The sequence below is a fragment of the Rhipicephalus microplus genome, chromosome X (genome assembly GCF_043290135.1).
Source record: "Rhipicephalus microplus isolate Deutch F79 chromosome X, USDA_Rmic, whole genome shotgun sequence".
Taxonomy (NCBI): Eukaryota; Metazoa; Arthropoda; class Arachnida; order Ixodida; family Ixodidae; genus Rhipicephalus; species Rhipicephalus microplus.
Window position 1 is genome coordinate 234,312,098 of NC_134710.1, and position 24,797 is coordinate 234,336,894.

The 24,797-nt window shown below is 42.9% G+C and overlaps 1 protein-coding gene and 1 long non-coding RNA gene across 2 annotated transcripts in view; one reads left to right on the forward strand and one right to left on the reverse strand.

Annotated features, from left to right (window-relative positions):
• Cad87A (cadherin 87A) overlaps positions 1-3,308 on the reverse strand; it is a 62,992-nt gene extending 59,684 nt beyond the window's left edge. Inside the window, exon 1 of the mRNA XM_075878809.1 lies at positions 2,953-3,308. The gene's annotated coding sequence lies outside the window, so the exon portion shown is untranslated. The remainder of the gene's footprint in view (positions 1-2,952) is intronic.
• An 11,742-nt stretch (positions 3,309-15,050) lies between these two features.
• On the forward strand, positions 15,051-19,322 carry LOC142777118 (uncharacterized). Its single transcript, XR_012887933.1, has 2 exons — positions 15,051-15,296; positions 16,177-19,322. It is a non-coding gene; the product is annotated as an uncharacterized LOC142777118 (long non-coding RNA).
• Positions 19,323-24,797: the final 5,475 nt, after the last annotated feature.

Sequence of the window (24,797 nt, forward strand, 5' to 3'; positions counted from 1 at the left end):
TGTGAAAAAATGAACTAGTGAACAAAAATATTCGTGAATTCGAGTCCTGGGCAAGTATTCAAGAAAACTTCTTACGCTAAGAATGCCCATAAAATAATCTTTCAGGCAATATTGATGCTGCACATACCATTGCCGAAGAAATTCGGCCAATGGCCGACAGCATATAACGAACAAAAAGCCTTTTGAACTTGGGTGAGGAAGAAAAGTTCAAAAACCTTCTTTTTCGTTGGCCAGACGGTTTCAATGTTATGCCTATAATCAGCATGGCTGGAAGACTCTCTTACTGGCACTCTGAGCTTAGGATGTTTTGTTAATTTTCTTTTTTTGATATAGGCCCTAGGGCCAAACTAGCGAAGTTTTCCTTTCGTAAGCGTTCTTAGGTGACCATCGAGCTTCAGTCCTGATGCTCTTTCGAGCATCAGGACTGGCTCAGGTTTTTTCTTGGAAAAATTCTTGCGTTAGATATTTTTGTGAATACGGGGTTGGTTGGTTGGTTGTTCCTCAGAGTCCTGGTGCAACCCACCACGGGGGATCGGCCATGAAACGGACGGTGCCTCATTTGTGAGGTGGAGTTGTTTTACCAGCCGGATTATTTAGACAACGATGTTTAAAAAAAGAAACAAATGGTAAACGATAGATTAGAAATAAAATAAATAGACGTAATACAAAGAACGAACAAGCTAATATGGTTTGAAATAAAGGGAATTTATGCCTCAGCTTAACATTCTAATCGTTTCGTTGCCTTTAGAAAACGGCCTCGCAAACGTTCCTTTGGCTAAATTCCTTTTCAGTTGCTCCAAAGGAAAGGACAACCGGAAGGGATAAATTTAGAGCCAACCTACGGAGAGGTTCTTCTAACAGCCTCTTCCTTTGGTTTGTATATAACCTGCATGTTAAAAGGAAATGGTGAGGGCATTTACTCTCGTTGCAGTGGAGGCATAGGGGAGACTGTGCCATGAACTTTTACCTGTGTAGGTAAAAGTTCATGGGGGGACTCGGCATCTTAGTCTCGTAATTGAAATCTCCGCCGTTCTAGAGGAGCACCATCGATTTTTCGAAGGGTAATTAGGATGGGAAAAATCCGATGTTGCCAAGCGAGATTTTTCAAACTGATCCGACATGACAAATTTTCCAATGCGTGCCACGGCGATAAATGCTAGCGTCGGCAATATAGAAATTATTGAATAATTATGTCAAGCCTCTGCGAGTGCATCTGCATAGTCACTGAGGGTTAAACCTTTATGCCCTGGTATCCACACCAAGCGAAGGAGTCGTACATGTCTTAGGGCAAGGTCGTAGAATACTTTTAAAGCATTGGACATATCAGGCGCAGTTAATGAACTACACACAGACAAGCAATCTGAAAGAATAATAGCATCTGTTATTGATTGAGGCAATTTTCGTAACGATAAGAGAATCGCCAGTAATTCCGCTTGATAAATAGGTACGGGGGTAAGTAAATGGATTTTATTGGTAAAACTTGTTTTTCGTAAGTGCGTTTTCCCATTCATCAGCCGGCTTTGCTGATGTTATGCCCTGCACTACGAGGGACTGAAATATTATATCACAAAAGTTTAGAGTAAAAAGTTTTTGTAAATACTTACCCCGAGGCGCGTGCATAATTAAATCACAAACAACCAGTCAAGTTATGCCCTTCAAGTTTGGACGCCCATTTCTGACAACACTTAATTCTCGTGTTTGGGCGTGGGCCTTCTGCAGTGTGCACCGTTTATCATCGTTTCTATTCAATAATACTGCTTTTACGATGGTGTCAGACCACGAGGAATGGAATAGCCAGTGTGGACAAACGTGTGAACACTTGTGAAAAAAGCGAAAAACCGGCAGTGGTTCATATTCAACTGAAACTGTGCGATGACTCGGCAATATATCATGGAGGGGCTGCGGTCATTGTAGCCTGCCAGTTCCACACCACATGTTCTCCGCTAGTGAAGCTTATCTTTTGACCTGTACTGTCCTATAAAGACCTACACAGGGTACAAGTGATTGCCAAAGCCAGCGCTCCTGAACTCGCGATCGTGCGTGCAGCCGTGCGTGCTACGTACACTTGCAATGCAAACGCTTGCCGATCAAGCGTGCCAAGACGTCGCCCCCAGACACGGGTGCGCCTCAGTTTGCTGCCTGACCGCTTGACGCACGGCTGCTCCCCATTCCGCGCCTGACGGAACCTCGCAGGACATTGCGCGTTAACGCGTGTCCGCCCCTTTGCTTCCTGTGTGCTCTTGGTCGACAGCCTTTCGACGTCACGTGGCAACGAAATTTTTACGCAACCATGAAAAGCCCTGCGTTATCAATGACCTGAACCAGAACTGGTGTCTGAGAGAACTGGATGAACTTGTTGCATGTAAGCAATGATCGAAAAACATACTCACAAAAAATGTTAAGGATGAATTTCAATGAAGTGGATAAACAAAAAGCTAAGTACTTTAGTTTTGTTTGTCCATCTTCGCGTGTGCATTCGCATATTCATCTTGTTTGACATCATCAGATATATACATTTCCTTTGAAACAGAACTTACGTTGTGAATGTATGAGCAAGAGCAGTGAGTACCACTGGAGGCCAACAACAGACTGCACTGCAGTTGCCCATACATTGTAGTTGCTATTTATTGATTAAGTACATTGATCACTTTGTCACCACCTTGCTTTACTTGTACGTTTGCTAAGACTGTTGTTTAGTATGCGCGTAACTCACAATAAAGCAAAGAAAAAAAATCACTATTGCTTTTCTGCGAACATCACTGTTTTTTTTTTTGAAAATCAAGCATCATGCGTAATCTATCAAACGCTTCTGGTCGTTGACCTATGAAATAGTTATCCTGGAACTGCTTTAACGGCTGAATGAGACATGTGACAGAGTTTTGCACCTAAAGACTCCGGTGGCCGATCGGCTCGGCTGCAGCACAATGCAAGTACGGACGAGAGGGCACTTACGGTTGCGCGGCGGGTTCGACCGCTTTCGCAGCCAAAACTTCCGCGTTTCCGGAGCGTTATTCCCACCAGCAGTGGCGGCGATGTCGCAGGGGCCGCCGGCAGTTGCGCCGTGCCGTCACTTACAGCGGTAGCGGGAGCAGCAGCGGTAAAGGGTCTGCTCGTCGAACGCAGCCATGCCACCGTAGGGGACGCCTCGCGTCTTCTCAGACCCGGGCCCACCGATGTCAGGGCTCATTCGCGCGGTTCGGTCATCCAAAAAACTCGGCGAGAAAGAAACTACCGGAAAGAAACGGGCGACAAAGCGCACGCACTTTCTTGCTGGGTGATTTCTCAGGCTGCGCCCTCCTTCGGTCGGTATGGTGGCTACACACCGGAGCCAGAAGCACGCCCCCTCGCTCCCTTCCTTCCTCCGAAACCAGTTTCTTCAGGTGAACCACCACGGCGGCGACGACGAAGGAATTCCGCTACCCCCTTGCCCGCAGCAGCTGTCCGGGCCAGAACAGGGCGAGCTCGGCCTCCAGGACCGCTCCCTGATCACTGCAGCGCCTTGGATAGCAGACGACTCACTGTCCCATTGACCCGTTCTTCGATGACCACGTGAAGGATTAACAAAAACAGCCGGAGCACCGCCTTGGGCACACGTCCTTCTTCGAGAGGGCCCGACACAAGCATGTTTTACACCTGCCGATTCTTGAACAGCGTTCTTGAAAGCGGTTCGAATTCGCGCAGCTTCATAACTGCCGTTTTGTATACGGGCACGCGCGTGAGCTTACGCCATCATTGTTCGCGTCTTACAAACAAAACTTTTGCGCGAGTCATCGGTGTTATTAAGTCAGCCTGATGATATCTGGGGTTTTACCGACCAAAACCACCATGTTATTATGAAGCGCGCCGTGGAGGAGGGCTCCGGAAATTTCCAGCATCTGGTGTTTTTCAACATGCACTGACACGGCACAGTGCACGAGACGTTTCGCGTCCATCGAAACTCGACCACGGCAGCCGGTATCGAAGCCGTCACCGTCAAGTCAGCAGCCAAGCACCGTAAGCGCTAAGCACCGCGGCAGACTAGATGGTGGGGTTAGCTCCGACGAGAAAAATTCGTAGCTGGGCAGATGACGCTATAGACAAATTTCCTTCGCATTTTGTCACTTTCCAGAGTACAAAAGATTCATGATGAGAATGAAATTATAATAACATTATTATTATTATTATTATTATTATTATTATTATTATTATTATTATTATTATTATTATTATTATTATTATTATTATTATTATTATTATTATTATTATTATTATTACTACACCCTCACAGCCAGAGGCATTAAAGAGGGGAGTGGTTACAAAAGTGACACAGAAGCAAAAAAACAGATCATATCAGTATAAAAATCATATAGTTATACAGTTTCATCTAAAATAGCAAAAAGATTAAATGATCACAGGAAAGTCATAAGCAAAAATGGCAAATGTACTAAGGTCACAAAATATGTACGTAGGAAAAAAAATTCCTAGATTCACTAGTGTTGCAAAAAGTAAAAAAAAATAGAGTAGAATCACTTTACCAATTATTAGTTAAGGCTGCTTTAAGCAAGTGACTGTCGTGAACTGATATGATGGCTTCAGGAATGTGGTTCCATTCAGAGCATTATCGGATTCATCATCAGCCTGGATAGGTCCACTGCAGGGCAAAGGCTTCTCCCATGTTGCACCAGTAAACTCGGTCCTGTGCTTGCTGCTGCCACTTTATACCCGCAAACTTCTTAACCTCACCTGCCCACCTAACTTTCTGTCTCCCCCTAACCCGCTTGCCTTTTCTGGGAATCCAGTTAGTTACCCTGAATTAAAAGTGGTTATACTGTCTACGCGCTACATGCCCGGCCCATGTCTCTTTCTTCTTCTTGATTTCAACTATGATATCCTTAGCTTTGGTTTGTTACCTGATCCACCCTGCTGCCTTTTTAATTGTCCCTAAGGATTACACCTACCATTTTCCTTTCCATTGCTCGCTGCGTCGTACTCAATTTAAGCTGAACCCTTTTTGTAAGTCTCCAAATCTCTGCTCCGTAGCTAAGTACCGCCAAGATGCAACTCTTATATACCTTCCTCTTGAGGGATAGTGGCAATCTATCTGTCATGATTTGAGAGTGCTTGCCAAATGTGCTTCTCCCCCATTCTTATTTTTCTAGTTGCTTTAATCTCGTGGTTCGGCTCTGCGGTGATTACCTGTCCTAAGTAGACATATTCTTCTCAAACTTCAAGTGCACTATTGCCTATCTCGAAGCAGTGCTCTTTTTCGAGGTTGTTGTACATTACTTTCGTTTTCTGCAGATTAATTTTAAGACCCACCTTTCTGCTCTCCTTGTCTTACTCCGTAATCATGAGTTTCACTTCGTCCCCTGAGTTACTCAGCAATGCAATGTCATGGGCGAAGCACAGATTACTAAGGTACGCTCCGTTAACTCTTATCCCTAAGTCTTCCCATCTGAGGCCTCTGAAAACCTCCTGTAAGCACGCGGAAAATAGCATTGGGGAGATTATATGCCCCCTGCCTTACACCCTTGTTGATTGGTATTCGGTTGCTTTCTTTTTGAAGCACTATGGTAGCAGTTGATCCCCTGTAAATTTCTTCCAGAATGTTTATATATACTCCATCTACGCCCTGATTCCACAGATTCTGCAGGACTGCTGATATTTCTACTGAATCAAACGCTTTCTCGTGAACTATGAAGGCTATGTGTAGGGGTTGGCTGTATTCTGAGCATTTATCTATTAGCTGATTTTCTATTACCGAATGTGATCAGATTATAAATGACAGAAAGAAGGTTTTTGTGTGACACGTTTGAAAACCAACTTTGTAACGATGGTTCATTCGAGGCGATATGTAAAGCGGCCGAGAAATGAGTTCATTTCGGACAGTTGGATGGTCAAATATTTTGTGAAAAAGAACCAGACGCGTGACTCTACAACGAGAAGGTAATGACATGAGTGAAAGAGTGTGTTTGCAGATCGGACACACTTGCTGTTCTGTTGTAGTTAGATTAGAAGAAGCGAGCTGCATAATTTTGTACAAGTTCTAATGAAGATGTTAGTTTGTCAATAGTAGTGTCTCAAATAGCGCATGCATATTCTAATTTAAGTCATACGAGGGTATACTGTAGAGGCGCATTTTTAGAGATGAAGGTGCAGATGAAATGTTACGGCCTATAGGGTGCGGTTTGCATTCCATAATTACGTAGTCAATATTGTAACGGCCACTAAACACACGAAAACGAGACACTTTAACTCGGCTTTATTCTGGCAGCCATTTCCACCAGCGTCACTGTTCTGAAACACTTCATCTTCCTCGTTCTCTGCCCTGCGGCTTTCCTCTGCTGTCCCACTACCTGTCAGTTTACCCCATAATAATATCGGTGTCCAAATACATGTTAATATATTTATATGTACACCAAGGTATTTATAAGATTTAACAAATTAAAGAGGAACACTATTGAGGCAATATATGTACATGCTGTTAGTTGAACGGGACCCACGCCTGACTTTACACTTAGTGACGTTTCATTTCATTAACCAAAATTTACGCCCCGCCGCGGTGGTCTAGTGGCTAAGGTACTCGGCTGCTGACCCGCAGGTGGCGGGATCAAATCACGGCTGCGGTTGCTGCATTTCCAATGGAGGCGGAAATGTTGTAGGCCCATGTGCTCAGATTTAGGTGCACGTTAAAGAAACCAAGGTGGTCGAAATTTTCGGAGCCCTCCACTACGGCGTTTCTCATAATCATATGGTGGTTTTTGGGACGTTGAACCCCACATATCAATAGACCAAAGTTTACTACAGTTAGACATGGTCCTTAAATCAGACTGAAGATGGTTACGATTGTTGATGCTGGTTATTTCACGAAATATCACACAGTCATCAGCAAACAAATGAATGTTAAATTATTGCGAAGCAAGGAGGTTGGTAATATAAATAAGGAAGAAAAGAGGTCTGAGCACATGAACCTTGGGGCACGCCGGAGGTCAGCTTGCGAAGTCATGAATTACGGCCATTAGCGTTTACAAGTTGATTACGATTAGATAGGATGCACCCATTTCATCTGAGAATATTAATATCCAGATTTAACTGACTTAGTTTATAAAGTGGTGTTTATGACATGCTTTAGCGAAGTATAAATAAAAATATAAAAATGCTTTAGCGAAGTATAAACAATACAATTGGCAAATGTTGAACGATCAAGAATGTGGTGCCGTTTATGAGTAAAGAAGGCTAGCTGAGTCTCACATGAGAAAGGAGGAGTAAAGCAATAAGCGGAAGGACAGGGAGGTTAGCCGGCTCTTAGTCCAGCTGTCGACCCTGTACTGGAGAAGGGGGTGAGGGGAATTAAAGGTGATATAAAATATATGTTACAAAGAGACAGAGAAAAAGAAAAGACAAAAAAAATAGTGAGAGAGGAAAAAGCAAAATATGAAGTATACGGCACTAATGTCTGCTTCTAAGGCCAGTTGTCCGCAAAAAAACGTACTAATGCTTTCACAGCCTTCTGGGCTAATGATGGACTCGGCCAGTGACCCAGAATTCTTTTTTTTGACGAACGCCGATCATCTAGTCCATCTATAGCTTCGGTAAGTTCTTGTCTTGGCGCGTTGAAAATGGTACACTCGCACACAATGTGGGTGATTATTTCTTCGCAGCTGCAGTAATTTTATGTAGTGGTGCTGACCATTACAATAAAAGAAGAATATGCGTTCGTGAAGCCAGGCCAAGCCATAGGCGGCACAGAGGAGTCTCCTCAGCTCGAGATATTCTTGAGGGAAGACGAAGCTTGAGATAGGGACCGAAGTTATGCAGGCGAGCGTTTATGAATTCCGTCGAGTTACACTGCACCAGTGTGACTTCACGTGAAAGCGAACGAAGCCTTGTGGCTGCGTTGGTTCTTCGGAACGGGATAGCTGTGTACTGCGTACCGTCATGAGCAGATCTAGCGGCCTCATTTGCGCGGTCATTGCCATATATACCGCAATGATCTGGTTTCCACTAATGCGCTACGCTGAGTTGTTTCTTGATTGCTTGTTGGTGGTGAAGAAGCCTTATATCAGCTACTAACTGTTCATTAAGTTCATGGCAAAAGGGTGACATGAGACATTGAAAAACTGCCTTCGAGTCTGAGAAGATGGACCAAGCTTTCGAAGGTTCTTCAACTCTAAACTCCAGAGCTGCACGTATGGCGGCGAGTTCTGCAGCTGTGGATAACCTCGACTGCGATGTCTTGAATTTAATTGCGATGAACTTGGCGGGATAACCACCGCCCCTGCCAAATTCACTGAAAAAACTGAGCCATTCGTTTAAATTTGAAGGCGTCCGTTGTAGTGTGGCCAGTAGGAACAGTAGCATGGCCTGTTCCAGGGCTAGATGCGATGTCTGTTTCTTCTTTTGAATGCCAGGAATGGTAAGCAGAGCTTTGAGTGGGTGTAGACAGCACAATGGTAACGGCAGCCGTGCTGCATACGTGCGATAGAAGCACTACGCAATGCTGAGCTACAGTCGCGCTGAGCGCTGAGTGGGGCCTAGATGTTTGAAATGAGGCGAGTTGATGCCATCGAATCCGAGCGAAACGTCTTAAGTGCATTCTCAAAGTGTCTACGCGGATGTGTGTGTTGACTAGACAATCACGCGGGAAGACGACTGTCGATGCTGTAGTTGCGTATCTCGAAAGGCCAAGGCATATTCGCAGAGCTTGGGCTTGAAGCAACTGGAGGACGCGCATGTCTGTTCTTCAGATTCCACAGAGCAAGTGTAAGCTGCAGTGCATAAAACCGAGAAACAGAACAGTGTAGAGCTCAAGCATCGCTCGTACAGATGCATCCCACACGTTTTTCCAGCAAGATACTTTAGTACGTGGGTGATCATGGTGAGTTTCGCTTTTATGTAGGTGATGTGAGCGCTCCAGGAGAGGTCGCGATCAACTATGACTTCAAAGAATCGGTGTGTCTTCACATAGTTGATCGTGTGTTCATTGATTTTAATAACATACGGGCCGATCACCCTATGTGTGAATGCAATCAGTGAACACTTCTCAGACGACAGCTCTAGAACCCGTCCTTGAAGGTACGTTGTCGCCAGTGTAGCCGCTCTCTAAAGCCTGGCACGCAAATGAAGGCGTGTTGCGCCTGACTCCCCCATGCAGATATCATCTGCATACATTTATAGATGAACTGATTGTGTAAGTGCGTCAAACAGGCCGAGAAACGCTAGGTTTAAAAGTGTGGGGCTAAGAACACCGCCTTGAGGCTTGAGAAACACCGCGACAGATGCAATGATGCGTAGTTGTGACGTCCTCAGTCTGCACAAAGAAGGTTCTGCCATGCAGATAACTGTCGATTTATTGGTAAACCCGACCCCCTAATCCAACACTTTCCGCAACACTTTCTGACGGGCTTCCGGTGTAGGCGGTCCGCTATTGATAACGTTATTGACCTGGTCTCGTCTGTGCAACATCAAAATAGCCCGAAACGAGCATGCGGCATCGTTCTTGAACGGGAAAAGCACACCAGAAATACTTTTTAAATCCATGCTGGGCTGGTGTAAAAATGCATTGGAGCAGAGACAGTAGACAAGATTTTTGAAAATGTTATGTTCGAGAAGCTTGCAGCTAGTACTTGAGAATGAGAGGAGACGATAATCAGCAGCTAATTTTTTATTGCCTCGCTTATGAAGTGGAACCAACGTCACAATTTTCCATCGTGTAGGTAGAGTATATATATATCAAGTGATTGCTGAAAGTTTCACTTGAATATTAGAACTAAAGGATTTGGTATTTGTTTAAAAGCTTTGAATTAACAAAATCGTAACCAGATGATGAGTGATGGTACGAGGAGTCAATTAGTGTCCCGACACCGTCCATGTCACTAATCACTTGGGGCATAACGAGACAATGTATGAAAAGGTACGCACAAGATCAACTTACATTTATACTTGATGGTGCAAACGGAGGCACCCCATGTAACGTTTATTATAAAGTGTGCGACTAATGTACGAAGAAGTTTCTTCGTCGTTGTAGCAAAACTTGCAATCTATGCCTGACTTATCTTGGGTAATTGACTCATTTTGGAAAACGTAGTCTCTAATATCAATTCAATTTTCTTTTGTCCTCACTCTTTCTCGGTCTCTATGATCATTCCATATACTACGGGTCATTTAGGTTCACTGACAAGGAGTTCAGGGCTGTGGGTGGACACTCTCAATGTCAGCGTTGACAGCAGTTGTGAACCGGCGCGTTGCACATGAGCAGGACAACTACTGTCTCGTTTTTTAACAGGTCACATACTATTTTTGGGTAAATTTAACGAAATATTCCTTCGCCATGGGTATCTGTTAAATGTCCAAGCAATCCTTCTGCAGGATCCTTTTTGCGTTTCATACAATGGCAGCTATTAGCTCTCCTCTCAAGCGTTGAAACGTCAATGCACTAGAATCTCCCCCCCCCCCCCTCTCTTCCGTTTCCCGCATCAGATATTTATGGCTCTCGCTTCTAAGACCACCTTTCATCTCCAATCATAAGACCGATAAATAATATTGTGCATCGCCGTCACATAAGTTCAAGGGCTCACTCGAATTCAATTGGTGGCACCGATAATGAGCTGGCACGCGTCGTGCCGATACCCATCATATTCAAAGAGTTGCGAATAATTGCGCAAGTGCTCTCACGTGAAATGTTCAATGTCATGGCAGTTTGGGACACCTTGTTTTGCTAATTGTTCATTGTAAGGACCAACTAATCGGGTTAAATGGTGCACATTGGTTGAAGCAGAGTCGTCCTGGCTTTTTCTCCCATGTTGATACGTTCACTACTTAGCCTCTTAAACAACTTATACTGGGACATATAAGTAGATTCTGTGTTTTCGGAGTTAATTTTTGTTGATTTTGGAGGATGTTTCTCTAGTGTTTTTATTCTCTTTTTTAGCTAAAATGCGTCGCCTATTAAAGTTGATTTCTCGTAGGCACTCAATTCTTCATGATTCGAAGCCTAATTTTACGTTATTCTCAATACTTCAAATTAAAATGACACCTGAAAACTAAACCATCAGAGCACATGAAGTATAGTTGTCTAGAAGGACAGTGGTTTAAACGCACAAACTTATACACACAAGCACAAATACTTGAATACAGAACAAGTGGCAGTCTCTGAATTCTTAACGCACGGAGGATTCACTCGTCATGGACATCAAATGCTTATGCAACAGAGAATGCTACCGTCATCAACGCATTGTGTTGTGGCGGATACCTGTCCACTGAGGAATACAAACCAACGTCCAGGCTGATGACGCCGCCAAAGCTGGACATGATGCCTCGAGAAAAATCACCGAGCTACATTTCTTCAGAGAAGACGTGGGGACACTCGTATAGGCCCACGCTTGATGCCTCCAGTGATCACTCTGGACAGATGCTAGTAGTATGGGCCTCTTTACAAGATCGATCCATCATGTGGCTTCAAAACGCCGCGAGACCTAACAGACAAAAAAAAAACATGCTTGCACCGCATCAGATTAAACGTCGCATACAGTGAGAAATATTAAACTGTCGGACTCACCTTTGTGCGCCCAAGAAAACACCAATCTGAATCATGTCCTTTGTGAATGAAGGCTATATACATCAGTGAGACAGCTACTGAAGGCGAACTTACATCTTCAAACCGGACTCGTGCTTTGAGTTACAACATATTCCGGGCCTATGGCAGAGCAGAACTTGTGCATTACACGCCATGAAAGCACTGTCGACTTTCTTGCGGGCCTCAAGCCTGAGCGAAGCTTGGATATCAGCGTAGTGGACGTGTGTGTGTCTGTATGTGTCATTGAATTCGAAGCATTTCTTTGCGTACAGCAAGCACTTTTGTCATCTATCTATCTATCTATCTATCTATCTATCTATCTATCTATCTATCTATCTATCTATCTATCTATCTATCTATCTATCTATCTATCTATCTATCTATCTATCTATCTATCTATCTATCTATCTATCTATCTGTCTGTCTGTCTGTCTGTCTGTCTGTCTGTCTGTCTGTCTGTCTGTCTGTCTGTCTGTCTGTCTGTCTGTCTGTCTGTCTGTTTACCACTTCTGATGTTGCTAATATTTACGTTGCTGTAGGCATCGTTACTCAAGTTTAAACAACTGTTAATATAAAACATATGCGGCTGTTTAGCTATATGTGTGTGTGGATTTGTACATATGTTATGCGCCCCTTCACAACGTATCGCTCAAAAAAAGAAAAATAGATTCTCCTTCCATCCGCATGCTTCACATAACATCGATTCTCAAGATAAATAAATAAATAAATAAATAAATAAATAAATAAATAAATAAATAAATAAGTCAATCACTCAATCAATCACTCAATCAATCAATCAATCAATCAATCAATGAGTTTTGTTAAGACCAAAAGAGTGAGTTCAATACAAACTATGAAATATGCAGACGTGGGTCCTGAAGTACGAGACTGCAACGGGACGCTCGGTTATATTTACAATTTAAATTGAATAAAACAATTAAAAGCAGCAGACAGAACTGAAACAAACGAAATATGGAAAGCAAAACGGCGAGAAACTTAAAGAAAAACACAGCATAAAATGAGTAAACTTAAAAGCACTACAACCCTGGAACAACTTAACAAAGAATGCCTAAACTAGAATAAAAATTGAAAATACATGGAACTAAAACACACATTATTGGTACATTATATAGCAATAAATCTGGAACACCTAAATTAAGCAACTTCATAAATTTAACTTATAATGCTTTAACAAACCTTTAAATGGAATCAAAGAAGTTTTACATTTTAGTGGTGAGGGTAAGAAGTTCCATAATGAGATGACACAAAAGTGTGGTGGTGATTTACCTTAGTTAATATGAATTTTAGAAAGCAGGATATTGTTGTCAGCCGCAAACCTGGTGTATTGTTAATATCAACTAAAATTTATATTCTGTGAAACTGGTAGAAAGTTTGTGTTATTTGTTTATGCAGGAACATAATTAGATTAAATCCAAATAAGTTGCGAATAGTTAAGATGTTATTACAATGGAGGAGGTGATTGATGTGGTCGCGAGCACAGTTAAAAATAACACGAAGGGCTCTATTTTGTAAACGCTGTAACGATGGAAGATGACACTGATAAGTATTACCCCATGAAGCAATACCGTAAGTGATATCAGAATGTATGAAAGCAAAGTAAAGAGAAAGCAGTGCTTTATGAAAAAAATATGAACGAGCTTTAAGTAATGTGCGAATGCTGAATGCTGTCATTATTCTAACGTGAGAAATGTTGAGGTCGAATTTAAGATTAGCATCGAGTAGAAAACCAAGAAATGACACGCTGTCACTCATATTAATAAAGTGAAAGTAAATTGTTATCCCTGGTGATGAAGTTATTTTGCGTTAAGGTGACATAAAAATCATTAACTTAGATTTATTTGGATAAATAATTGAATGATTTTCTTCGCACCACATGGACACGTTACAAAGTGTAGCATTTAATTTATTAGTGACACTAGTAACATAACTATCAGCAAAGGAAATCATCAGCATATAAAACGCAGTGAGCCTTGTTTATAGTGTCAGGAAGGTCATTATTGTAGAGTAAAAAAGTAAGGGGCCCAGTAGTGAGCCTTGGGGAACCCTTTCAAATATTGTTTCAGTAGATCAAAATGATCCTGCTATGTACACAATATGTTTTTTATTAACCAGGTATCTGTTTAAAAACTTGAGTAATGGACCTGTGAGACCGTATGCGTCTAGCTTCTTGGACAAAATGAAATGAATAGTGGTGTCGAATACCTTTGAGAAATCCAAGAAAACTGGCCCGACGATGCCCCCCCCCCCCATATTATAAGGGCAGGTTTTGCGACTCCCGCCCTGTCAGCTGATTAAGAAGGAGCTGCCTCCGCCCCCCCCCCCCCCCTCCCATGCGCCCTCCTATGAAGCTGCTACGCTGGCCTTACTTGAAGCAAATGCGCAGTATGTATATAGATGTACTGTACAGTTAGGAAACTTCTAAGGCTACAGTAAACTAACGTCCCCATGAGCAATCAACGACGAGACATTTACTTGGTCATGTTTATAACACCTCTAAGTCCTATCAGTAAATACGTGACTCACTGCTTGAGTAGGTGTCGTTGACGTATTGATTGGTACATGCTGTGAAAGCTTTGGAATAAATATGAGCTCACCCACTGGCATTGCTAATTTTTCAGCTTCATTTCACTTATGACCAGTTTGAACAAACCACCATGAAAAACTTTTGGAAAAAGAAGCTCAAGTGTTCTGCTCTGCCATCCATATTTTTCCACCGGCCAGAGAAACGCCCTGGGAAAGCACCATACCCTCGAAACTGTATAAGTGCATGCAATTTGACATTCAAGAATTTATGCAGCGTCTAATAGCATTGTCACTACAGAAACATGAACCAACTCCTTTTTTTCTTGCTGATATGTGTAGAGACAATTTCTCCTATTGTGTTACTGCCAACATTTATGTAACTGTCTTGCAACCTTGGCATATACTTATGAATTCACGTCGGCTTTATGTTTTCAGTAATGTGTCTTGCTACCATTCCACTTCCTGGCTCTGATAGGGTGCAGCCACCTGCTGGAGTTGCGCCTACTCCCGGTAAATTTACACGTAGTCATGAAATTCACATTCTATTGTATACATGAAGTTCATGGCAACTGTGGGTATAGAGGCATTTCTTACCAATAGCCTGTTGCAAACCAGCATAGAACTTGAGCCTCTCTCTGGCAATGAGTTAGGAGTGTCGACACTGCTCTATTAAGCACAGCAACATGTCGATGTTTTTTTGCAGTGCAGAGACAGCCGCAACAATGCCCAGTAACAACTTGCACCTGTCAACCACAGCTGTACCTGTAATTGGTGAGCGTGTGTAAGGAAAGCTTTGCAGCTGTGTTTGGAGATGAAGGAACTGGGAAAGCTCCTGGTGCTCGGGTTTTGCCTTATTAGTGAAGTGTGCAGCAGTGTCCTTGATCTTTGCTTGTGTTTGATTAGAAGGGTACATCGTGTAGGCTATGAAGCTATCATTGCCCATGACTCGTATCCCAGAAAGCCATAAAAGCTAATATACTTGTTTCTGCTTTTGTGCAGTACCTACGAATGATGACATTATTAACTTTTTCTCGTTTTGTTAACATAGAGGCAGTTGGTGAACCACATACTGAAGGCCTGCAGCAGGACATAGCTGATGAAAATGAGCCGAATGTGATCTTTGAACCATTCAGGGAGACTACGAAACGTTCATTCAAGTGCACACAAACAGTATCATTCGTTTCTTCCTCCGAAAATGGTATATACAAGTGTTGTTGGTTTTTTGTGCTGAATTCACACGTCAATCATACTGATAAGCTAAATGTCTTCTTTGTAGACAATTATTGTTTTAATGAGGAGATCCGCTGCTTTTTTCTCTCTTGTGCTATGCCTTAGAAAACGTGGAGGCTTGAAGCAATGAAAAAATCAAATGTCAAAGAGAAGGAGAATTACAACCTTTATAAAAGTAATTGTATCACATTTTTATATGGAAACTGAAACGCTGTGTTTCAGAATACAAGGATATAAAACTTATGTGATGCACATAGCCTTTGTAAGGACCATCTGGAGTTATTCATTCGTCTTTAGTGTATCAGTATGGTGTAGTATATTGAGCATAAGAGAACTGTACTCAGGAGCTTGAACTTAAATTTAAGCTTGGCTAAGCTGAACAGTTTCTGAAGAACTTAATGCCTGCGCTGAACACGTATAAAGTTTCAGTGCAAAAAGTAGGAGCAGCCTACTAAGCACCACGTAGTTTTCAGCTCACAACAACATACATGCATGGCATGGGGTTGAAAACTGTGCTAGCTAATGCAGGCAGCTGTGGCTTGCTTGGCTTGCGGTTCTGTATTGATTTCTAATGGTAGTTAGCCCATTAAGTGGTGTATTCATCTTGTGGGTCCTGCTATGGTTTTGTCCTAAACAGTGATTTTACACAAACTTAAAACAAGAAGGTACTCTAAAACTTTTGTGATTGTTGTGGTATTCTGTTGTCACAGTCTGATGTCAGTTAAATCACGTAAAAAAATTGAGCTTTTCTTGATGCTGTGGATTTTCACAAAAGATAACTTTTTCTAAGGTGACAAAAGTGAATCAATTGAAGTTGAATTTTTTACGCATTTTTTTCTGGTGCGCAGGTATCGACAAATACTTCAATAAAGGCCAGCTGCAAAGTCTTCATGAATCTACAAAGTAAGGCACAGCAAGGCAAGATGAGACACTTGTGAAAGCTTTGAAGTTGAGACTTTCTTGTGGTTCTCGAGTGTATAACATTGTTCGAGAGTTCGCATGCCCTCTTCCAAGTGAGCACACAATTCAACGAAGAATTGAAGGATTCAAATTCACTCCTGCTATCCTGACTGTAATGTCTGACATCTTAAAGATTAAGGTATGCTTAGTGTGTATTTGTTCATAGTCACCCTTTTACCTTAAGACATACTGGTATAGTGTGTTAATTATTTAAACAGTAGCGGTTTTCATAATTTCAAGAAAGGTTTTCTCATTTTTTGATAGATTATTCGCAGATTACTGCATGTTATACAAAAAAACCAGTGGTCCACCACCGTCCACTTTATACTGCCTTCTGCCTTTTGTTATGATGCTATGTGACCTGGTTGATTGATTGATATTTGGGGTTTAACGTGCCAAAACCACCATATGGTTATGAGAGACGCCGTAGTGGACTCCGGAAATTTTTACCACCTGGGGTTCTTTAACGTGCATCCAAATCTGAGCACACGAGCGCTACAGCGTTTCCGCCTCCATCGAAGATGCAGCCACCGCTGCCAGGATTCGATCCCGCGACCTGTGGGTCAGCAGGCGAGTGCCTTAACCACTAGGCCACCGTGACGGGGCATGCTATGCGACCTTATCATTAACAATAAGGAGTTTAGTGTCTAGTGCTCGTTACTTCACTTTTCATTTCTTGTATATTTTAGTTGCAATTTTTACCGGCAAATGTGTCATTATTACTAATTATGTAAAGTATTCACGGACTGAAACAAGACAATTTAAGGCTATGTAACACACATACCTTGGTTTCCATATTCTTTATCTTAGGTCATATCGGCGTAATTTTGACTCGAAAATGTAGATCACAGTCATCATTGTTTTTAGAGACTAGATTCGCTGATTGATTGATTAAAATATGAAAATTTACGTCCCAAAACAACCCTATGATTATGAGAAACGCCGTAGTGGAGGGCACCGGAAGTTTTGACCACTTGGGTTCTTTAACGTGCACCCAAATCTGAGCACACGGGCCTACAATATTTCCGCCTCCATCGCAAATGCAGCCGCCGCAGCCGGGATTCGATCTCGTGACCTGCGGGTCATCAGCCGAGTACCTTAGCCACTAGACCACCACGGCGGGGCAGACTAGATTCGTTGTGCATGATGCAGTTATCTTGAGAAATAGCGCGTTCTAGTTTTACCAAAAAATGTGATGTCACGTTTCAATCTGTGAGTACTGTACTGTGTAAATCCCTTCTGTTATACCTTGTGGCGTGGAGGTTAACGTGTTAAATAAGACTAGTATCAGCAACATTATTTGATTGTCCAGTTGTTGCTATAGTTCAGAAGGGACTGTTTTGAGCAGCGTTGTTCTCAGTTAATTTTTCAGAGCACAAAAACAGTTGGTGTCTTCTGATCTTGTAGGGTCCTCAGAAACAAAACGTCTCTACGTGCTTATTGTTATTTTGCGTGCCATTCTAAATGTTTTTAGTTTGCAGATAAGTGTTATATCTGAGCAGGAGAGGCACGGCGTGCTCATGCTTGACGAGATTCATCTCAGCAAAAGAATGGATTTCGACTCCTCAACGGGCCGTATAATGGAAACACCAACTGTGCCACCTACTAAAGGCACTACTAGGGAAAACGCTTTGGCAACACCATGGGCTCGACTTTATCAATGGTGGTTTGTCAACATGGTGGAAGCAGACTGTTGCTTATGAATTGACAGACAGAAGCTTCCATGCTGGCACGGTAAAAACACGATTACGACACGATAAAACACGAAGACATAATAAAAACACGATAAAAACACGAAGACATCATAAGAGCATGTGAACAGATGTGCATCAAAGTACATGCTGTTATATCCGGATCCAGAGATTCCTAGCACCCTCTGCTGCGTTGCAGATCTGACCGCCGCAGTGGTCAGTTGCTTCGCAGCTGCTGGGTACTGAGGACCGTGAGTGATTTGACGTATGCATGTGGGAGGCAGTGGCCAGATACTGCACCAGGGTGGTCAATCCTTCTCTGGTGAGGGAGTGCGTTTCCGGCGGTGGTTACCGGTGAGGCCGCACCCCAGGCCCCTTAATGCAGTTCCATTCAAACGCGTTTTTTTTATACTGTTGGGAACTGCGCGGCACCAGCATTTGAACCACAAACCTTTTGCATGCGAAGCGGATGCTCTAACCACCTTAGCGTAGATACAACCTTACCGTAGATACAATTAATGATAATCTGACGAGTATCATTACGGAGTGTGCAGTGGAAGTTGGAGGCAGGGTAGTTAGACAAGACACTGACAAGCTTTGCTTGTCACCGCTGAAATAATGTAGCAGGTTGATGCAACTGAAGTCTTTCATACCAGAGAAAATGCATTTTACCACACCCTCTGATGCAGCATTCATGCTCTTGAAAGCAGTGGAGGCATTCTTTGCTCTTAATAAAGAAGCAGTGCTTAACAGCCATGCACGAATAACATCCCCCAAAAAGGCTGTTTTCAAGGTCGTGAAAACGAGCATACCTGATTGTCACGGTGTTCCGAGCAAACTTGTTCATTGTTTTCTGCATACTAGGGTGCATTTGTTTTTGAGAAAATTGAATGAGCAAATTTTGGTAGAAACGGAGTCTCAGGGGTGTAGTAGCAGAAGTGTAGGCATGCACGAAGCTGCAAATGCCATCAAATATGTATTGCTCAGCTGTTCCGCCCTTAGCTGTTCTCAGCTGAATGCAGGTGGAGTGTGAGTTCAGTTGGTTGCTATTTCCGGAATAATTTTTTGCCTCCCACATGAATTGGTTTAAATATTTTTTCTACAGATGTTGCTGTTAATGATCATATTCTCTTTTCTAGGGTACTGTAGCTAACATTGTATATTAGGAACTATTGTGTATCACATCTTGCCTTTTAACATATTCGGTAATATAGTCATAAGCTTTTGCACATTACCTTGATTTTCACATTGTTTGACAGGTGTGAGAGTCTTTGCACTATGTGTACCCCATATGATGCCACTGGCTTTGATGACATGGCAAATAAACTCCCATCAATGCTGAAGTGTTCAGTTTGTTTTTAAGGAGTTTCAAACACACTCAAATTGTGAGTGTTGAATTGCCGATGGCAAAGCTTTGCTGGCTCTCTGTTTAGTGATGAAGCAACTGTAGTGCGGTGAAGTATCATAGGAAAAGTGGCGAGTCATTGTGTGAACTTTTTTTGTATAAGCTATTGTGAAATTAAGGTACCAGTAGAATTTATTGAATTTTTTGAAAACACTAGTGAATGCCTGTTGTTAAATATTCAAAGTTTGTGCAATAAAGCACAGTATGAACTTGTGGAGGTACTACAATGTAAATGCAAATATCCTGCTCGTGCTATATATACCAGTGGTTTTATGCCATGGATGTTTAGGAGAGCCCTTGTAGCTTGGTGTAAGTGATGAACCCCTTGAAGTAAGAAAAAGGAAAGGGGGGGGGGGGGGGGTGCTCACACACCATGGCTTGAAATAGCGTTTTTTTTCCTCGCATAAGAAACTTAGGTGTTGTGCTACAGTGTAATGGTGAAGCTCAAAAAGCACTAGCGACCTAAGCCAGTCTAAGTGGCCTGTTTCGAGTGGTCAAGAAAAAGTCGACCAACTCGGGCGATAGCGACTCTTAGAACGTCTACTACAATGAATGAACGTGAACTTCTTTTATTTTATTATGCTTACGCTGTGCACCCAATGATCTCTTCCTCCCCTATTCCCGAACTGCGGCCCAGAGCTGTCCTTTTCTTAAAAATAAAGGTTCCATTCATTCATTACTCCCTGGCAATCTTGCTCACCTGCATATGTATAAATCTTTGATAAACGCGCTTTTAACCGTACAGGGACGGACTGGACACACCACAAACAAGGAGGGCATACTAACAACTGCAAAATGAACTAGCCCCTGAAGCTGCTTTAATTGTAGAAAATTGCAACAAAAGCTTTCATCATCATCATCAGCCTGACTACGTCCACTGCAGGACAAAGGCCTCTCCCATGTTCCGCCAGTTAACCCGGTCCTGTGCTTGCGGCTGCCAATTTATACCCACAAACTTCTTAATCTCATCTGCCCACCTAACCTTCTGTCTACCCCTAACCCACTTCCCTTCTCTGGGAATCCAGTTAGTTACCATTAATGACCAGCGGTTATCTTGTCTACATGCTCCATGCCCGGCCCATGTCCATTTCCTCTTCTTTATTTCAACTATGATATCCTTAACCCCCTTTTGTCTCCTAATCCACTCTGCGCTCTTCTTGTCTCTTAAGGTTACACCTACCATTTTTGTTTCCATTGCTCGCTGCGTCGTCTTCAATTTAAGCTGAACCCCTTTTGTAAGTTTACAGGTTTCTGTTCCGTAGCTAAGTACCGGCAAGATACAGCTGTTATATACGTTCCTCTTGAAGGATAGTGGCAATCTACCTGTCATAATTTGAGAGTGCTTGCCGAATGTGCTCCACCCCATTCTTATTCTTCTAGTTACTTCAATCTCGTGGTTCGGCTCTGCGGTCATTACCTGCCCTAAGTAGGCATAGTCCTTTACAACTTGAAGTGTACTATTACCTATCTCGAAGCGCTGCTCTTTTCCGAGGTTGTTGTACATTACTTTCGTTTTCTGCAGATTCATTTTAAGACCCACCTTTCTGCTCTCCTTGTCTAACTCCGTAATCATGAGTTGCACTTCGTCCCCCGAGTTACTCAGCAATGCAATGTCATCGGCGAAGCGCAGGTTACTAAGGTACTCTCCATTAACTGTTATCCCTAACTGTTCCCATTTTAGGCACCTGAAAACCTCGTGTAAGCACGCAATAAATAGCATTGGGGAGATTGTGTCCCCCTGCCTTACACCCTTCTTGATTGGTATTCTGTTGCTTTCTTTATGAAGCACTAAGGTAGCAGTTGATCCCCTGTAGATTTCTTCCAGGATGTTTACATATACTTCATCGACGCCCTCCTGATTCCACAGTGTCTGCATGACGGCTGATATTTCTACTGAATCAAACGCCTTCTCGTAATCTATGAAGGCTATGTATAGTGGTTGGTTATAATATGCAAATAATACGTCATATGCGTATAATACGTCAGTTCAACGAACCACAGGCTATTCTTCATTTTTCCTAGTATACGGACGCCAACCGACATCACCACCCGACGTTTCATTCTTTTCTGGCCCCGTCAATTCTTCACCATTCGTTTGCGACCAGTTTCTGTCCCGTGTTGCTCGATGCCGTCGTCTTGCCCGTGTAAACACCGAAGCTAGGCCAAGAAGATCGCAAACATCGTTACGATGCCACTCACCGCGTCGTTCTTTACCGCCCTGGCGACGATGTACTTCTGTGGACTCCTGCGCGAACGCCTGGCTTATGCGAGAAGCTTGAGTCACGCTATCTTGGCCCCTACAAAGTTGGTGAACAGACCTCATTGGTGAACTACCTTGTCACACCTGTTCATGTCTCCACTGACCAACGCTGCCGCGGGACAGAGATTGTGCACGTTTCGCGTCTCAAGCCCTATCGTATGCGTTCCCCAGCGTAATTCGCGACCAGGCTGGCCGCTTCCGTCGACGGGGGAAATTAGTTTAAGAATTCGTTCGACGTCATCTTCCTCATCTGTCAATAACCATCATCAGTCTTCGCCCGTTCATCTTCATCATCGGCGCCATCTTGCTGTTGCTTGAATAAAGCGTCAGCTGAACCGTTGTATTTTTCTGAGCATTTCTCTATTACCTGATTGATAGTATGAATGTGGTCAATTGTTCAGTAGCCTGTTTGAAATCCTGCTTGTTCCTTTGGCTGATTGAATTCTAATGTTTTCTTTACTCTGTTAGCAATTACTTTTGTAAATAGCTTGTATACTACAGAGAGCAAGCTGATCGGCCGGTAATTCTTCAAGTCCTTGTCATCTTCTTTCTCATGTATTAAGATGATGTTAGCGTTCTTCCCAGACTCTGGTACTCTTCCCGTCAGGAGACACCTCGTAAACAGGGTGACTAGTTTTCTTAACACAATCTGTCCTCCATCTTTCAGCAGATCTGATGTTACCTAATCCTCACCAGCAGCTTTGCCTCTTTGCATGCTCTCCAAAGCTTTTCTGACTTCTTCTATCTTTACTGGTGGGGTGTCATCTGGGTTACTGCTAGTGCTTATAGTATTAAGGTCGTGGTTGTCTCGGCTACTGTACAGATCTCTGTAAAACTCCTCCGCTATTTTAACTATCCTATCCATATCGGTAGTTATTTTGCCTTCTTTGTCCCTTAGTGCATACATCCGACTTTTGTCTATCCCAAGTTTCCTCTTCACTGCTTTGACGCTTCTTCTGTTTTTCAGAGCGTGTTCTATTCTCTCCATGTTACACCTTCTTACATCGCATACCTTACGCCTATTAATCAACTTCGAAAGCTCTGCCAGTTCCATTTTGTATGTTGTAATTGAGACTTTCATGATTTGACGCTTCTTAATAAGATTTTTCGTTTCCTGGGAAAGCTTGCCAGTGCCCTGTCCAACTACCCTGCCTCCAACTTCCACTGCACACTCCGGAATGATACTCGTCAGATTATCACTCATTGTATCTACGCTAAGGTTGGTTTCCTCACTAAGAGCCGAGTACCTGTTCTGAAGCGACATTCTGGGTTCCTGTACTTTCCCTCTCAGTGCTAGCCCATTGATTTGCTTCTTGCGTATCAGTTTCTGTCGTTCATTCTTCAAGTCTAGGCGAATTCGAGACCGTACCATTCTATGGTCACTACATCGTACCTTGCCAACCACTTCCACATCCTGCACGATTCCTGGGTGTGCACTCATTATAAAGTCTATTTCGTTCTTATTTTCGCCATTAGGGCTCCTCCATGTCCACTTGCGGTTTTCTCGTTTTCGGTAGAAGGTATTCAAAACCCGTAAATCATTTCGTTCTGTGAATTCTACTAGTCGCTCTCCTCTGGCGTTTTTAGTACCGATGCCATAATCTCCTACTGCCTGGTCTCCAGCCTGCTTCATCCCTACCTTAGCATTAAAGTCGCCCATCACTATAGTATACTGTTTTCTTACCTTACTCATTGCTGATTTCACGTCTTCATAGAAGCTTTCAACTGAAGCGTCATCATGTCTGGATGTGGGCGCGTAAGCCTGTACCACCTTCATCTTGTATCTTTTATTCAGTTTAATTACGATACCTACCACCCTTTCATTAATGCTATAGTATTCCTCTATGTTGCCAGCTATGTTTCTGTGAATCAGAAACCCCACTTCCAGTTCTGTTCTGTCTGCCAAGCCCCGATTACAAAGGACGTGCCCATTCTGTAGCACCTTATAGGCCTCATCTGTCCTCCTAACCTCACTGAGCCCTATTATATCCCATTTAACACCCTCTAGCTCCTCGAATAGTACAGCTAGACTTCCCTCACTAGATAAGGTTCTAGCGTCAAACGTTGCCAAGTTCAGGTTCCAACCTGATTGGAACCTGGAACCTGGAACAAAAGCTTTACAAGTATATATAACGAAGGAAAACTTAAGTCAACTCTGCCCCAATGCAAAAATGTTATGCAGTGAAACAAATATAACTTTGTTTGTAGGATGGGTTTTTCGCACTCCCAAAAATACCTTCGCGGACCCCATTGTGAAAACCACTGATCTATACTTTTCATTAAGCTTCCAAATTCGCATGAAGACTGAACATACCCCATGTACGAATGTCTAGAAAGGAGATCACGTTGTTTAAAGAGATTTTTTTCAGTCGTGGTGAACTCCTGGGTAAAAAAAAAAAAAGCAAGTCAATCGTTTTAACGTCTCCGTTGTGACAAGCAGGAAGGCACGCGTAACATGCCTTCCTTCTATATACAACCTATACAGGTTGATACATGGCCTATGTATTGTAAAACATAGCTCAGAAAACGCACCTTTTACAGCATGGTGCGATGAAACACAACAGGTGTCGCCGAAAAAAGTTGCGGGCGGACGCTGTTAGCGGCTACAAATTGCGCGTTCGGCGCCCAAAAATGCAATATTAAGTCCCTTTGCGATCGTATTTGATCATCTGCACTCATGCGGTCGTTAACAGTCGTAAACGGCTAACGATATCAGCATTCGACGACTGTTAGTGGTTCGGCACTCTATACGTGGTCCGTCCTCAAAAGTTAGGAAGAACATGGCGACTGAAGCCGACTGCATGTGTGAGGAGGGTAAGAGAGGAGGTAGTTGTCGCTACTTAAAAAAAAGAACAGGGAAAATCTAGGGACTTAAGGTTCAACCATCTCGGTCTCAAAAACACGCTCGGCAGTAACGTGCACGCTGCCGATTCTGGGTATTTTCGTTGGCATGTGTGACCACGCTGCTTTGAAGCCAGGTTTTTTTTTTTTTTGTTCGCGTATGTTTAATGCTGTTCTGTCGACGAAGGTGACATCAAATTGCTGAAAGGTTCTCGAAATGGCTAGAGCGTGTTTTGTACTCAATTGCCACTCTGGCTTCAGACTTGTGCGGAGTGTGTGCCTTTCTTCAAAAGTGCCGTCTGACAGTGATCG